This window comes from Narcine bancroftii, chromosome 9 (genome assembly GCF_036971445.1).
Source record: "Narcine bancroftii isolate sNarBan1 chromosome 9, sNarBan1.hap1, whole genome shotgun sequence".
Taxonomy (NCBI): Eukaryota; Metazoa; Chordata; class Chondrichthyes; order Torpediniformes; family Narcinidae; genus Narcine; species Narcine bancroftii.
In genome coordinates this window covers 27304517-27321104 of record NC_091477.1, presented here as the reverse complement: position 1 = coordinate 27321104, position 16588 = coordinate 27304517, and the positions used below count along the sequence as shown (strand labels likewise).

Genomic DNA, 16588 nt, shown 5'->3' with positions numbered 1-16588 from the left:
ATGGCCCTTGGTTTGATATCAAGTTAGTCTATTCTTAATAGATGAAACTGATAAATAATTCTAAACTTTACAGAGCAGAATTTTTCCAGAGAGTTTCTATTTTAATTGCATTGCCTTTAATTTATTTTGATCATCTTGTCTTTATTCACCAACCAGCTGTCCTTGCATCTTGCACCACACCTTCACTTCCATGCCAGGACTCTCAATATCCTCTCCCAGCTTCAACCCTGAACTCCACTCTCCCATCAGAAAGTACTTATTCCCCAGGCAGCCCCTCAGCCAAAAGGTGCACCCTGCAGGCAACAACCTTCCATCAGCCCTGACTGAGCTATCAGTTCTCTGTCCTCCACATCTTCTCTCCCATCCCTACCCATGTCCCAGGCTTGGTTCTGGTCTCAGACACATTGCATATTCAGAAGAATTATGAACAATTGTAGTATGCAACCTCAAGGGTTTTGTGGCCTCCTAAATAGGCCCTTTCATGTCGGGTCTCCGCCTTGAGACCGGCTGTGGAGCGGATAGAAGAATGGGAACTTACTTTTCAGACAGCAGCCCTGAATGGCTGCTCCAAGGCGTCCCATTCATATCCTGAGGTGCCTTGTCGCGCCCTCCGGATCCAACGGAGGTGAGGCAACCGGTGCAAGAGCGCCACCTGCCCTAAATAGGCAGCAGAGCAATAGCCATCTTCCTTACCCATAATCCCCCAGGTCGCTGAAACTGCTCGATGGTTCCCAGAACAGTTCCAGCTGCGTGGGGGATTATGGGTAGGGAAGACGGCCTTTGCTCTGGCACATTTTGAGCTGCAGAGAGTGGCTCCGAAGGCTGAAGTTGCCCAGTGTGGCCATCCCCCACATGCCTCCTGCTGGACCCCACTCACAGCTCCCACTGCCCTGACAGTCCCCGCTGGCCCCTGCTGCCCCGAGGGCTTCCGCTGCCCCAACAGTCCCTGCTGCCCCTGACTTGGAGGGAGAGGGGTGAGTGGGGAGATGGATCGCGGCGTCACCAGCCTGCCTCTCAACAGCCACTTAGCGTGGCTGTACATTCAGTTTGATTGGTGGAGGGCTGCACTGCAGAGATGATCCTTTTTGGAGAGAGGTTAGAGTATGCAGCTAGGAGACCACCTCTGCAAATTCAGAAAGGTAGGTGATGATGCATTTTGGCAGAGTTTCTCCACCTTTACATCTCAAGTTTTGGGCTATCTGAAATGGCCTAATCTGACTATTGCACATCAGGAAGCAATCTTTCAGCAGATAATTAAGGATGCAAATGAGTTTCCAGACCTAACTGTTTTGACTCAATTGAATTCAGCTTGAACATTCTGAATGCTAGTGGCCAATTATTGATCCTTGATCAAGATTTCAGCCCCTTCTACTTTAGTCTTTAATTTCTACAGTTCAGCATTTTTCACACATAAATAAACAGTATCTTGGCAAAAAGAATGCAGTTCATAGAAATTGTAGGAGACCTGTTATTTTTTTTTCCTCACTGATGTGCCCATAAGCCAAGAAGCTCCTTTGCACAACTCTTAAAACAAAGTGTGTTGCTGTAAAGAAAATCAGCCTGTTCTAGAATGGAGTAACACTGCACTATATAACAGATCACATCCAAGGCATTTGGTCATGTCTAATACAGGTAAAAATCTCAGGGTGGAATGTTGATCATCAAGCTAAAGTCAGTCATGGACTGCACTTGTTTACTTTTACTCCTTACAGAGAGATGCCTGGAAAAAGATTCTTCCAATCTCTGGGTGTAGGCTGAGAAGCTCTTCTTGGCCTCTTGCCAATTTTCTACAGAAGAATTCAGATTTTTGTGAACTCCTGGCAGAACTCTTTGATGTAGCATTAATTCTTAAAGCAACAACACCCCTAGTATCTTGAAAATTGTCTGTCATATTGTGACATGTCCCTTTAAGGGCTAACAGCAAGGTCACAACTGCTGGGCTAAATGCCTGCAGCTCTGAGAATTTGTACTGGATTAAAACAATAGAGAACATGGCAAAAGATATAATGCAGGATTACAAAGTGAAGTCAAACAAAATTGTTCTTGGAAACTTGCATAAGAAGAGTACAGTTTTCATTAGATGTTTAAAAACAGTGTTAGGTAACGGAATGTTTTTTTAATGCTATTATGCAGAAAAGCAATTTCTAGATCATTAATGTTTAGCATTATAAATAAAACATACTTAAATATGTCACAAAAACATACAGAGATCTCTTGGATTTAAAGTATTGGATTTTCCATAATCCACTGATTAATACTGAGAATGGATTTTTCTCTCCTCCCCAACCATGCCATAAATCTTCACCATGCCCCCATGCACCCCCCCCCCCCCATGCCCAAAAGTACTTTTCTCTGCACAAGCAGCCAGAGTCATGGAGTATGGAACAAGCTGTTTGCTGAACTTGACCATGCTGACCAAGTTGGCAGTCTGGGTTAATCCCATTTATTGTAATTTGATCTATAATCCTAAATTCTTCCTATCCACTTATCTATCCAAATATTTGAATATCAAAATCATACCTACTTCAATTGGGCAGCTTGTTCCAGATCCAGACTACCCTCTGAGTGAAAAGGTTGCCCTTCACATCCCTCCTCAATCTCTCCCCTTCAACCTATGATCTCTAGTTCTAGAATCACCTACCCAAGGGAAAAGACTGTAAACCTTCACTTTATTCATGCCCCTCATAATTTTATTTATCTCTGTAAGTTCACCCCTCCACCTCCTACTCTCTAGGGAAGAAAGACCTAGCCTATCCAGCGTTTCCCTACAACTCAAGGCCTCAAATCCTGGTTTCATCTTCATGAATTTCTTCTGCATCCTTTCCAATTTAATGACATTTATCCTGTAGCGGGGTGACCAGATCTACATGCAGTACTCCAAGAGTGGACTCAAGTCATTATTGTTTTGTTATAAACACTCAAGAAGATCCAAGTATAACTGCTTCTCCAGTGTTAAACTGGTCTGGGAAGGTAATTTGGTAAAGTGGGCCATATGCTATTTGAGAAAAGTCTTGGGTAGGGAAGAAGTTTAAAGCTGACAGAGTGGGAGAAGGTACTCAGTCAACACCATTGGTGGATCCAGACAGCTCTTTTCCTGCGGTTGCCCTGAGGAGATCCTATTTTATAGCACCTCGTCTTTGGAACAAAGGATACAGTATTGGGTTCAGCTGCTGCTTAGATTTCAATCCGGCTGGGTGGTGTACTAGCTGTGTGTTTGTCAGTGCACAAGAGTCTCCATAGTAAATGCTGTCCAAGATCATTCAGACCTGAAAAAGCTGCGAATACTCAGCAGGTCAGGCCACCTCTCTGGGAACTGAAAGAGAGTTAATTTTTCAGGTCAAAGATCCTTCTTGAACTGGGAAGGAGACAAAAGAATCTTGTTAAACTGCCGGAAGGGTGGGGTGGAGGATTGTTTCTAATAGGATAAAACCTGAATGACTCTCAGGATAAGGGAAAACAAGGTGAATTGGCGATTGAGTGAACAGGAGCATGTGATGTGTAAGATCATAGACAAAATAATGTAGGAGTTGTGAAAGGCAGAGCAGGCATTTTATGGTATCATATACTGAATGTATTATTTATTTGTTTAGCTCATCCAATATTCTATTTCTACATAGTGAGAATTTTTCAGTCTGTTAAAGTTTAGAGTCTTCAAATTGACATTCTAAAACACTAGGCATAGTAAATTTTATGGCCATGGTGCTGAATACATCAAGAACTAAGGCTAGGAAAACATATCTTCATTTTCTAAGTCCAGAATAATAATTGTGACAGGAAACAGCATGCAGTTCTATTACCATGTAACACAAGAGCAGATCTTTCCTACTGTGAATGTCCAAAAGGTCGACATTTGTCTGGTCTATAGTAGACAAGAGGCAAGTCTGTTCTAATTTGTTCTTACTATTTCCTTCACATGGTTGTCTAGACATTGAACCATTTTCATGGTTTGCTTTATGTGTAAATCATCCTGTATATTAAAAAGTAAAATTTGTCTACCTGTTTCTAGCAGAAATGGTGCCTGTGGGAAATTGGATAACCCACCAAAGGATTAAGTCATCAACTAGGGGCAGTTTGCTTTACTGACTTAGAGGTTCATTTGTTGTAACCTTGATAATTTACTCAAATAAAATCAGAATATATTATGTTGACAGTTGTATAATTTAATGGGATACAGGAAATCCCTGACTCACAACCGTAATGGAACCAATGAATTGGTCGTAACTCGGGGACCATGGGCTGCCACTGGGAGCGGGGACCTCGGGTGGTTGCCGGGAGCGGGACCACTGTATATAGTACTTTTAATACAAAATATGTACTTGTACAGTAGTTTTAATGAAGATTTTTAAATTGGTCATATGTGTGGATGATGTAACTTGCATAAGTCAGAAGTTGAGGACTGTATTACTGTCATAGTATAAGCGAACATAGTATAAGTTGTATTACTGGCATAATATAATTTAGAAATCACTCACAGGTGATTGCACCCCAGGGCATATGGTGTGGTTGCATTTGCTGGAATTGACCCTGGTTCATGCCTGGTCCATTCCATCCCATCATGAGGCAGCATTCAGCCTTTCCCCAACCTATTCTGGATCTTAACCTTTTGATCAGTTGCGGAACTGTCCCCATAACCAGTGAGCTGCTCCATGTTTTAGGGAACTCGGGCACCACTATATATAATATACCTTACCCTCTCGGGGCTGCATTGGAGCAGTTCATGTCAATTCACTGATACAATTGCCCTGAGTCTGTCATGAAGGTCAGTGGTACTGAAAGCTTGCCCAGTAACGCTGCCCTGTGAAATGGGCAGGTAGGGGTTTAACATAGATTATAAAGTGCTCTGAAAGTAAGACTATCACAGTTCTGCTATTTGTTACGTGCTTACTAATTTGACATTCAATATATATTATTCAAGCCACCAGACCGTGATGCAGTCAGTCAGCACATATCTGTAGAAATTTGCCAGGATTTCCAAGCCATACCAAATCTCCTCAAACTCCTGAGTAAGTAGAGGGGTTGATGTGCTTTCTTTACAATGTCATTAGTGTGTTGGGTCCAGGAAAGATCCTCCAAAATAGTGACACCCAAGAACTTGCTTGCAAATAAAAGAAAACCCCTGGTATTTGGCACCTATGGGGATTTGTAGATGCCAGATAAGTGAATTTTCTGGTTGCTTGAGATTGCATGTTGGGTGATTGGAGAACCAACCGCAAGGCATGCCGATTTTAAACTTCTGTATTTTTAACCCATTTATTTTCTGTGATTTGTTTAGGCAGTTGCTTGAGGGTGCCAGTTGCTTGAATTTTGAATAGCAGGGGTTTTATTATATCAGAAATATTAAAAACAATGAACAATGCCTTTGACAGCAGTGACAGGGAAGTCCAATTCTTTCTTGTGTGGCATGGTACTGTTCTGCCTCACAGAAGGGCCCTACTGTGGTAGAGGCTTTCAACAGGTAGGATTAGCATGGGGGACCTGGTCCAAGCAGCAATTTGATTCAAGCACAATGTGCTCTCTCTTTCTGAAATTTTAGAATCTGTATTTTTGCACTCTGATTGATGTGTGGTCTTCAGACACACCCTTTTGATTTTAGTTTTGTCAGGCTAGAACAAATAGAAATATTTTAACATATTTTGAAAAGAAAGGTTGAGGTTTTTTTTTTAGCCATTTGATGACATCCAAACTAGCTCTGTGTTCAGTTTAATCCCTCAAGGATAGGAAGTTCAGGGCAGGAATTTGCAGCCTGTCAACAGGCACGTGTCAAACTGTTCTCATGACCTCATTCAAATGAGTTAATTTACTTGCTCAATCAATGCCAGATTCCCCAGGATTCCTTGCTTCACAGGAGAGAATTAGATGCCAGTGACATCCCAAACATTTGTAGCATATCTGGAAGAATTTGTACAAAGCCTCCAACCATGCTTACGTTTGCCAGTATCCTTTATTTCATAGCAGCACATTTGCTGACATCCATGTGACCAATCCATTGATATAAGCTATCTTTTGGCACAAGAACATCAGGGTTCACTGCTCAATCTTAATCCTCGGGTTCTTTTAGTTCTTTCTCAACACATATCAGTATTTCAAGTACTTTACTTTCTGAAGTGTTTTTCTGTGGCTGGCTGCAAGGGAAAGGATTATGTAATGAGTGTTAATGTTGTCAGAGATATGGCAATTGCAGCCAATTCTATATGATGATCCCCATTCTTGCTTTGCCACCATTAGACATTGCAGGAAAATTTTATTAATTTTGATCTGCATTTGTAGGAGACTTAAAAATATTTGTGGATCTCTTTGAAATTGTTAGCTTTAAAAGAGTCAAAAATAATATATTGCATACTTAAGTAATTGCTGAATTTTTTGAACCAATTTTTTGGTCAAATTGGGGGGGGGAGGGTCAACTTTTACTTGGGTCACAGTTTTGACCTCAGTAAGTGTTTGCATCATTCAAGGCATCAGGAGCTCAGAGATCCGGGATCAGGTGGTAAGTCCACATTCAGGATATCGGGGAGTGGGGATCCAGGCATCGGGAGCATGGATGGTAGGTGACTGGGGCAAGGATCTGCGGTTGGGGCGTAAGAAGCTCCACCGAGGCACAGATCCATGGTCAGGGCGTCGGGAATTCCAGTGGTCAGGTGGCTGAAGCGAGGATCTGCAGTTGCAGTTGCAGTGTTGGGATCTCGGATGGGCGAGCGGCCGGAGCGAAGATTCCTGGTCAGGGCATCGGGATCTATGGTGGGTGGCTGGCCAAGGCGAGGATGCGCAGTCAGGGTGTTGAGAGCAGGTGATGCGAGAATCTGCAGTCAGGTGTTGGGAGCTCAGATGTGTGGGAGATTGGAGTGTCAGGAGGTCAGACGGGTGGGCAGTCGTGGCCAAAAATAGAGGGGGGGGGGTTGACTATTACACGGTGTCGACAATTACACAAGTGTATATAGTAATAAAATGGAATGTGAAATTGAACTGACTTCCACAACTCTATTTCCAATTGTCAGTTCAGAGTTGCTAACCATAATTGCAAATCCATCAATTAAAATGAATGTGCACATGTGTATGCATACTTTACTGTGATCTTCTGTTCCTTCATCTTATGTAGCCTTGTGCAGATGAAAGGGTAGTAATAACTAACCAGGATTCATGAAATGATATGGTACTGAATGATGCAAGAGAGCAGAATATGGAATGTGAGATACAAAATACCAAACTTTATTGCAATTGGGGCTAGAATTAAGATGTAATTACCCCAAAGACATAGGTTGAACATTGCAACAGGATTATTAACTTCTTTGTGTTTCATGCTGATGCCTTATGACATAATTAAACATTTTTCAGCTCAGTAAGTGGTGCAATTGTATTGCTGCAGGGGCATTTTGCCAGCTGTTTCCAGTAGCATTTGTACATTGCAGTTGCCATTGCCCGATCAGTTTAAGAAATGTGAAATCTGTCATAATGCAAGGAGTATTGTTGGAGAGGCAGATGAGCTAGGGGCGTGGATTGGCACATGGAATTATGGCATTACGGCCATTAGTGAGACTTGGTTGCAGGAGGGGTAGAACTGGCAGCTCAATGTTCCAGGCTTCTGTTGCTTCAGATATGTTAGAACAGGGGGTGGGGGTAGGTGTGAAAGGGTAAGGGGGAAGGAGTGGCATTGCTCGTCAGAGAAAATATCACAGCTGTAGTCAGGCAGGACAGACCAGAGCGGTCATCTACTGAGGCTATATGGGTGGAGCTGAGGAATGGGAAAGATATGACCACACTCATGGCGTTGTAATATAGACCGCCCAATAATCAATAAGAATTGGAGGAGCAAATCTGTACAGAGATGGCAGACAGCAGCAGGAAACAAGGTTGTGATAGTAGAGGATTTTAATTGTCCACATATAGACTGGGACTCCCATATTGTAAAAAGGGATGGATGGCTTGGAGTTTATCAAATGAGTTCAAGAAAGTTTTCTAAATCAATATATAGTGATACGCTGTACAAACTGGAGAGAATGCTATACTGGATTTCCTTTTAGGGAATGTGACAGGACAGGTGACAGAAGTATATGGAGGGAAACATTTTGGGTCCAGTGATAATAATGGCATTAGTTTCAAGTTAATTATGGATAAGGATAGGTCTGGGCCTCGGGTTGTGATTTTAAATTGCAGAAAGGCTAATTTTGAGGAAATGAGAAAGGATCTAGAATGTGTGGATTGGGATAAGTTGTTTTCAGGCAAGGATGTACAACAGGGGTGTCAAACTCAAATTCACGGAGGGCCAAAATTAAAAACTTGGACTAAGTCGAGGGCCGAACTAAATATTTATTGAAAATTTTCAACAACATCTGCATGTTTTCTCTTCTTTCAACATATGTAATGTTAAACTTTAGGATATAACTTTAGGAGGTTAATGTTACAGGTCAGGAGTAGGTAGCTCATGTTCACCCTTTGCTTGACCTGAGGGAAACATATTTGGTCCCTGTGGAGATGTAGTCAGCATTCACAGGCTGTGTCCATTTTGGCCTGCATCAGGACTCAGCATTTCCTGCTCACTCCTCAGGCTCTAGGCCTCTATTCACCCTCAACCCACCAACCCTCTACCTGACCAGTCCTTTACCCAACCTCTACTCACCCTTCACTCCACTCGCTCTGCCTCTATCCATCCCATCCTATACACGCCCCTCTACTGCCTCTTCCCTCAACCTGTTCCTCCCTCTACCCGTCTCTCACCCTCTAATCACCCCTCCCCTACTCGCCCTGCCCCTCTCCTTTTACCTCTTCCCTATCCAGCCCTCCTTCTACTCATCCCTCCCTCTAACTGCCCCCGACCACCATAACTTCCCCTGCCCATTACTCCTCACCTACACCCTCTGCCCACCCCTGCTTACCCACCCACTCAGGCCCAGCGCACTGCCGATCAGCCTTTGCGGAACAGCGGGGGCCGTGTGCAGCCTGCCATGTCCGTCGCGCCAACAGGAAATCACAGGCACTCGCCAATCCGCCGCACCGCTCGACAGGTGGGAGAAGTGACTGGTTGTGCGGGGAGCCTTCCAACTGGCTTGCCGGCTGATGACATCGACAGACTTCTCGTGTTACAATTTTGTTTTCCCCGTTCTCCAAGTTTGCACAGTCAACCTGCAACATTCTTGCTCCCTCCGCGTCCCGTGGATCTGATGCCCGGGTGTTGTTAGGATTCCCAGCAGAAGGTTTGTGGAACTTTACCATTCTGGATTCCTTTTTGAGAATATTCTGGCCATCTTTTAAGGGGGGTGGTTTTAGGGGGAGGGGATAGTTAGGGGGTGGGGAAGGATGTGCAATGAAGGGGGAGGATGGTGGGGGTGACATTACTAAAAAACAGCATCGGCTCTCGCTGCAGGGCGGGCCACCTCTAATACATTTTTGAAATGATCTTGCGGGCCAAATATAATTATATCGCGGGCCAAATTTGGCCCGTGGGCCAGAGTTTGACATGTGTGATGTACAAGGTAAGTGGAGGACCTTCAAAGATGACATTTTTAGAGATGTTCCTGTCAGGATTAAAGGCAAAGTTAGCAGGCATAGGGAACCTTAGCTTTCGAGGGATATTGGGGATCTGATTTGGAGGAAGAGAGAGGCAGGTATGGGCAACATAGAGCAAATGAGGAACTTGAGGAGTATAAAAAATGCAAAAAAACCTCAAGAAAGAAAGCAGGAAGACAAAATAAAAAGACATCAAGTTGCTTTTGCAGACAATGTGAAGGAAAATCCTATGGGCTTTTGGTCCCCTCGAAGATCAGAATGGTCAGCTTTGTATGGAGACAAAAGATATGGGGCAGATCCTAAATTTAAAAAAAAATCAGTATTTCTCAGGAAACGAGCACAGAGTTGTGAGAAGTCAGAAAAACAAGCATGAGTTCATGGAATCTCTACAGATTAAAGAGGAGGAAATGCTTGCTGTCTTAAAGCAAATAAGGGTGGATAAATCCCTAGGGTCTGACAAGATATTCCCTTGGACCTTGAAGGAGGCTAGTGTAGAAATTGCAGGGGCCTGGCAGAAATATTTAAAATGTCCTTAGCCATGGGTGTGGTGCCGGAGGATTGGAGGGTAGCTCATGTTGTTCTGTATTTTAAAAAGGCTCCAAAAATAACCCTGGAAATTATAAACCAGTAAGCCTGACGTCAGTAGGCGGTAAACTATTGGAAGGTATTCTTGGAGAGCAGATATACAATTATTTGGCTCACCAAAAATTGATTAGGGATGGTCAACGAGACTTTGTGTATGGTAGGTCATGTTTAACCAATCTTATAGAGATTTTCGAGGTGGTTACCATTAAAATTGATGAAGGAAAGGCTGTGGATATTGACTACATGGACTTTGGTAAATCATTTGATAAAGTCTCACATGGGAGGTTAGTCAGAAAGGTTCAGATATTAGGTATTCATAGCTGGGTAAGAGAAGCCAGAAAGTAGTGGTGGATGATTGCTTCTCATGCTGGAGGCCTGTAACTCATGGTGTGCCTTGGGGATCAGGGCTGGGGCTATTGTTGTTTGTCATGTCTATCAATGATCTAGATGATAATGTGGTAAATTGGATCAGCAAGTTTGCAGATGACATTATATTTGGAGGCGTAGACAGTGAAGAAGGTTTTCAAAGCTTGCAGAGGGATCTGAACCAGCAAGAAAAATGGCAGATGGAACTTAATGCAGACAAGTGTGAGGTGTTGTATTTTGAAAGGACAAACCAAGAAAGGACATGCATTGTAACTGGTAGGGCACTGAGGAGTGTGGTGGACAGAGGGATCTGGGAATACAGATAATTCCCTGAAAATGGCCTTACAGGTGGAAAGGATTGTAAGGAGAGCTTTTGGCATATTGGCCTTCATCAATCAAAGTATTGAGTACAGGAGTTGGGATGTTATGGTAAAGTTGTATAAGATAATAGTGAGGCCAAATTTTGAGTATTAAATGCAGTTTTGGTCACCTAAATGGAGGAAAAATACGAATAAGATAGAAAGAGTGCAGAGAAGATTTACTTGGATGTTGCTCGGACTTCAGGAACTGAGTTACAGGGAAAGGTTAGGACTTTATTCCCTGGAGTGTAGAAGAATGAGGGGAGATTTGAGAGAGGTATTTAATATTATGAGGGGGATAGACAGAGTAAAAGTGGATAGGTTTCTTCCACTGAGGGTAGGTCCTCTTCCACAGAGGACATGGGTGAACAGTGAAAGGGGATAAATTTCGGGGGAGAGTGAGGGGGAGCTTCTTCACACAGAGAGTGGTGGGAATGTGGAATGAGCTGCCTCCTGAGGTGGTGAATGTGATCTCAATTTTTAAATTCAAGAAAATTCAGACAGGTAAATGGATGGGAGAGGTATGGAGGTATGGAGGTATCAAGGTGCAAATCAGATGGACAAGAGAGAATAATAATCTGGCACGGACTGGAAAGCTGAAGGGCGTGGTTCTGTGTTGTGATGTTCTATGGTTCTAAGAAGAAAAATCTGATGCTTTTTTGTCAGAAATAGATACGGATGCATGCGATTCATTCTGGTTTTTGAGTCAAGGATAACAGGAAAAATCATTAGCTGAACTGAAAGCTGCTTATGGTGCAATCCTCACCATTCAGAAATGTGGCCGAGCTCCATGTTATATTCTAACTCAGTGTTAAAGGTGGGCTCAATTTTAATATTTAAGAAGAGTTTGGACAGGTACATGGATGGGAGAGGTATGGAGGGCAATGGACTGGGTGCAGGTCAGTGGGATTAAGTTAAAAAAATGGTTTGGAAAAGACTAGAAGGGCTGAAGGGGCCTGTTTCTTTGTTGTAATGTTCTATGGTTCTATAAGGATATTGTAGCCTTATTCTTATCCTTCCCCTAAGTTTTTTCCCCCCCCACCCCCAAGTCCTCAGGCAACCAGGAAATAATTCCTTGTCATTGTCAGATTTATGAAAATTAAAATCCTCTGGGAATTCCATTCAGCTTCCTGGAGAGAATCATCTGTATTTCTTGCACCACAGCTGGGACCCAGGAATTTTCTGAGTATGATAACTGTATATTATATATATGATAAAAAATAATCGTGGTCTTTCATCTGTTGTTATTGGTGCAGATTTTCCATCACCTTTGTCCACAAAATTACAAAATTAATGCATTGGTTCTGAAGATATTTAGTTCTGAAGACCTAAAAGCAACATTATCTGTATTATGTTCTTTCCTTTCCCCAAAAATAATAGGCAATTGTGTCTTTTTTGATGTTTTATAGGACTGGATGAACAATATAAGCTTAATTAGATGAGTTGTGATTTTACATTTTTAATATCTTTTATGACTATACATTTCATGATCATTTAGGTCTCTTAATTAAAAAAATTGGGATAAGGAGCATAAGCCTCAAAGGTATTTTTAAGGAGAAGAGCCTAATCTTCCCCTGTGGTATTGTCTGGAAAACGAACTAATCTCAAGTGGGCAAAGAAGATCTGGAATGCATCCATTCTGACAGCTTTTTTTTAGATTTACCATTGAAAGTTTTGTTAATGAGACACAGGAGCAGGCTTATAAATAATAGGATACAAACAATGAAATTACTTCCCACCATAGGTGCCCCAGCAAATGTGTTTGTTAGTAATGATACATTCTTGACATCATGTGCCGTCTAGGGCAATGTGAGTAGAATAAAACTTGCACTTAATAGATTCAAAAATGTTGACATTTCTAAAATGAACCAAGTAACTTTGTATCTCCAGGCTGTTGGTATTGGCCACATTAAATCGTGGCATGGTGCCATGACGACATCTCTCAACTTTTCACTCCCACCATTGATTAAAAATAATTTAAGCATATTTGGATTTTTCAGCATTTTCTGCCATAACATAAATATGCAGCAACATGATTTATACCAGATAATGATTATGTTAAATAAACGTGATTGTGCAAATGATGCTTGACAGCTTCAGCAAGGCTTTTTTTGCAGGTGTCTTCTTGCAGGTGGGAGTGGAAGGTAACTCTTTGCAATGACAAAGGATTGAATCGCCTGGGAGATTATGGAATCAATGAATGTAATTTACCATATTCATCCAGATTTGGCAGCAGTGAAGTCATGGTTTCTGTACATTTCTGTGATTTCTTTCTTCAAGATATGAGCCTAATCCAACAGAAACAAAATGTACAGTTGTTGAAAACTTGAAATATAAGCAGAAAATCCTGTATTTTTTTGAGGTCAGGCAGTATCAGTGGAAAGAAAGAGAACTAATGTTTACTGACCCTCCAGAATTCTAACTTTTACAATTTCTGACAATAGATGAATACCTCCTCATCATATAGGCCCAATCTGTTTTTTTCTATCTCCTCTCAAAAACCAGAATGCAGAATTATTCTACTTTTGCAGGATGATTTCGGAATATAAAAGTCATGTTTATATGGGGATCAAAGATTCCACTGGAAGTAAAGAGAGTCACAAAATTCCAAAAGTTGCAACCGAAATAAAACATATTTCTTTGGCAAATCCCATTTTAATTCAAATATTTTCCGAAAGGAAGACAGCTCTGTTTCAATTCTATTGTAAAGTTTTAGCTACTTTGGGTTTACAAGTAAATGTTAAGGATAACTATGATGTGCAGAATTTAATATGTTTACACCACAGTCAAATCTAGCAACTCAAAATTACCCAAGAAAAATTGATACTTGATAGGCTAGTCTCAGGATGTGAGTTGCTGACCATCAGAAAATTGTGGATTGCATGTGGAACCTCAAACTTTGAAAGCATCGTCCTTAAAATCTCTCTTATCAGAAGCAGACTTCCCTTTTCAATATTAGTAAAATTCTGTAGACATTTAAGCAAATTCATGGTGCAATTTATGTCACACTAGTTTATTAATTGATTAGTGCTGAGAAGGAAAAATATCCTGATTATAATAGCAGAACAGTTGTCTCTTCGAATGAAGGTTTTCTGAAATCAGAATCTGACTCAGTTATAGGTTCTCAGCTTCCTGGTTCCATACATCACAAAAGAAAATATCATTCCACCAGTAAGTGGACAAATGTCATTTTGCCAACTGGGAATTTAAATAGACTCTTTCACTTAAAACAATAACAAAAACAGACAGTTTCTCACTGCTACTTCACAGGTATTTCCTTTGTCTTCAGCTTGAAAAGCCCAAGAGCTCAGAATTAGGGGAAAATGACAACAGGTTTTATATCCATCAGCGATACTCACTTTCCCTACTCTCCAAATCAAAACATTTTTGATTAAATACAAGCTGATCATTAGTGGCTGAGAATAATCTTAAAGGGTCGAAGAATGGATGAATGATTAAAATTCATATAACTCTCACAAACGGACTGCAAAAGGTTGGCATTTCTTGAGCACCACTTGTAAATACGCAGACTAATTACGGAACACTTCTTTGTTGCTGTGTTTCAATCTCTGTTAGATTTCAGTGATTTCCCTCTGTGTATTAACATGGCTTTGTTAGTTTGTGCTGCTGTTTCACAGCTTTAACAACTGGATTTGCTCTTGACCATCAGTGTGAAGTTTGCACTTTCTCTGTTTGACGATATGGGTTTCCTTGGGTGCTCTGGGCTCCCACAACATCCCAAAGATTCTTTCTTTTCTTTTTAAAATATTTTTTATTGAGTTTAACATGTAAGTGTACATACAGAATTGAAAATCACATAACAATTCATATGTATACAACTAAGCATGTGCAAAAAAAGTAGAGAAAACAAGATCAATAATTACTTAATACCTCAAAAACAATTAAATTGAAATGATCTATATGCCCATTTTAAACCCATTTGTTGAAATAAGTTGTAAAAAACAAAAGAAAAAAAAATCTAAAACTATATCTAATCTATCCACTCCCTCTAATCAAGGTTACCTTGTATAAATTTTTTAAAAACAATAATGTGGAACCACTGGTGACCCGGAAAACAGACAATGAATCATCGGAACCTACAGTAATTGTTAATTCTTCCAATTATAAAAACAATTCTAAGAACGGGCCCCATAATTTCATAAATTGAAACTTTCTATATTTGATATTATGTCTAATTTTCTCTAAACTTAAATAGGATATTACATCATATAACCACTGTGTATGAGTAGGGAATAAATCATCTTTCCATTTCAATAAGCTTGCTTGTCTGGCTATCAACATGATAAAAACTAAAACTTTTTCCTGAGATGCCGACAAAGGTTTATACGGGTCATGGGAAAAACCAAACAGAGCATTAATGGACAGGATTCAAAAGATCATTGATAAAATTTGAAAAAAATGTCTTTCTGGAATCTCTCTAAATTTGGGCACTCCCAAAATATATGGATCAGAGAAGCTTCAAAAATATTACATTTCACACATAAAAGCAGGATAATTTAAGTTTAGAGATATGAGTTCTGTGTACCACCTGAAAATGTAATAAACAATGCCTTGAAACAAAATGAAAAGTCATTAATCAAGCTGAGAGTGGAGTACCAATCTTCATCTGAAAATGTTATGTAATGTTCAAATCTCATTCCCAATAATATCTTAATATCAGTCCTATATTCTGATTTTAAATCAATAAATTATTATAAATATATGATATTAGTCCACCATGAAAATAAAACCATAAATTAAAAAACAAATCCAGAATATTAGTATGAGGAGAACAAGTCCTGGGGATCTTGCTTGGATCCAGATGAGAAATGAATACCAGCCAATGCTGCATTACCCATGAGGTCAAATTATGCTTTCAACATTTTGGGCTGCCAGAGGCAATGTTATTCTTGTAGCACAATTGTCTGTGTATTTCTGAATGTGGTATGAATGGGATGTGCTGACAGACTTGGATATTGCTGAGGATCAATACAGTCTGTAAAATATCTGGATATTGTAGCAGACTTCAGCAGGGATTTTCTCTGAAGGCTGTACCTGACATTTAGAATCAGGTGACTCAGGCGGTTGGATTTGAAAAGATCAGAGGATCAGGAAGTTGATTGGGCAATAGAGATCAAGTGATTCAGGAGACTTGTATTTTTTATGATCTTGTGACCCTGCGTTATTAATTCCCTTCAACTCAGCAGTCTGGAGTCTGAACTATCAACCAGAGTTCCACACTATATACACAGCAGTGAGAAGGAAATTCACAACTTACTAGTCTTTTTTCTACAATATTATGAGGATGAGCTTGTAGTCTCAGGAATCTAGAATAATTATATATGTTTCAGTCATGGCTTCATTCCTTTTGACATGATGTCCTTTGCTCTGCCCAGATTTGCCAATCCCTTCCTAATTATTGTGTTCATTGCCCTATGGAATGATCTCACCAAAGCCAGCTCACCATTTCCAGCTCACACCCACCTTTCTGATTAAGTCCTGTGGATCTTCTTAGGTTACCAAAACCCAGTAAACTAGTAATTGCCAAGAATGCAGATGCTTTCGAGCTCTGGGATCTCTGGTTCTGGTGATACTGAGTGAATGTCAATGTGTAGTTAGATGGTAAATGCAATGTGTTAACGTTAGTGGCAGTTCAGATGCTGAAAAGAATTATTTTGAATTGAATGCCTATAAAATCTTTTACTTTCCTCAATGTTTAAGATAAAATGAAATTTATTGTGATTACACTGTGTGTAATCATTAATCATTGTATTCCAAAG

General features: G+C 40.6%; 1 protein-coding gene across 3 annotated transcripts in view; it reads left to right on the top strand.

The window, feature by feature from the left end:
- LOC138743350 (A disintegrin and metalloproteinase with thrombospondin motifs 2-like) overlaps nucleotides 1–16588 on the top strand; it is a 273394-nt gene that overhangs the window by 20463 nt on the left and 236343 nt on the right. For 2 of the 3 annotated variants that reach the window (XM_069898571.1, XM_069898569.1), the window contains exon 1: nucleotides 759–1139. The exons of the other annotated variant lie outside the window; for it this stretch is intronic. The gene's annotated coding sequence lies outside the window, so the exon portion shown is untranslated. Of the gene's footprint in view, nucleotides 1–758; nucleotides 1140–16588 lie in introns of those variants that run through there. 3 annotated transcript variants of the gene reach the window in all.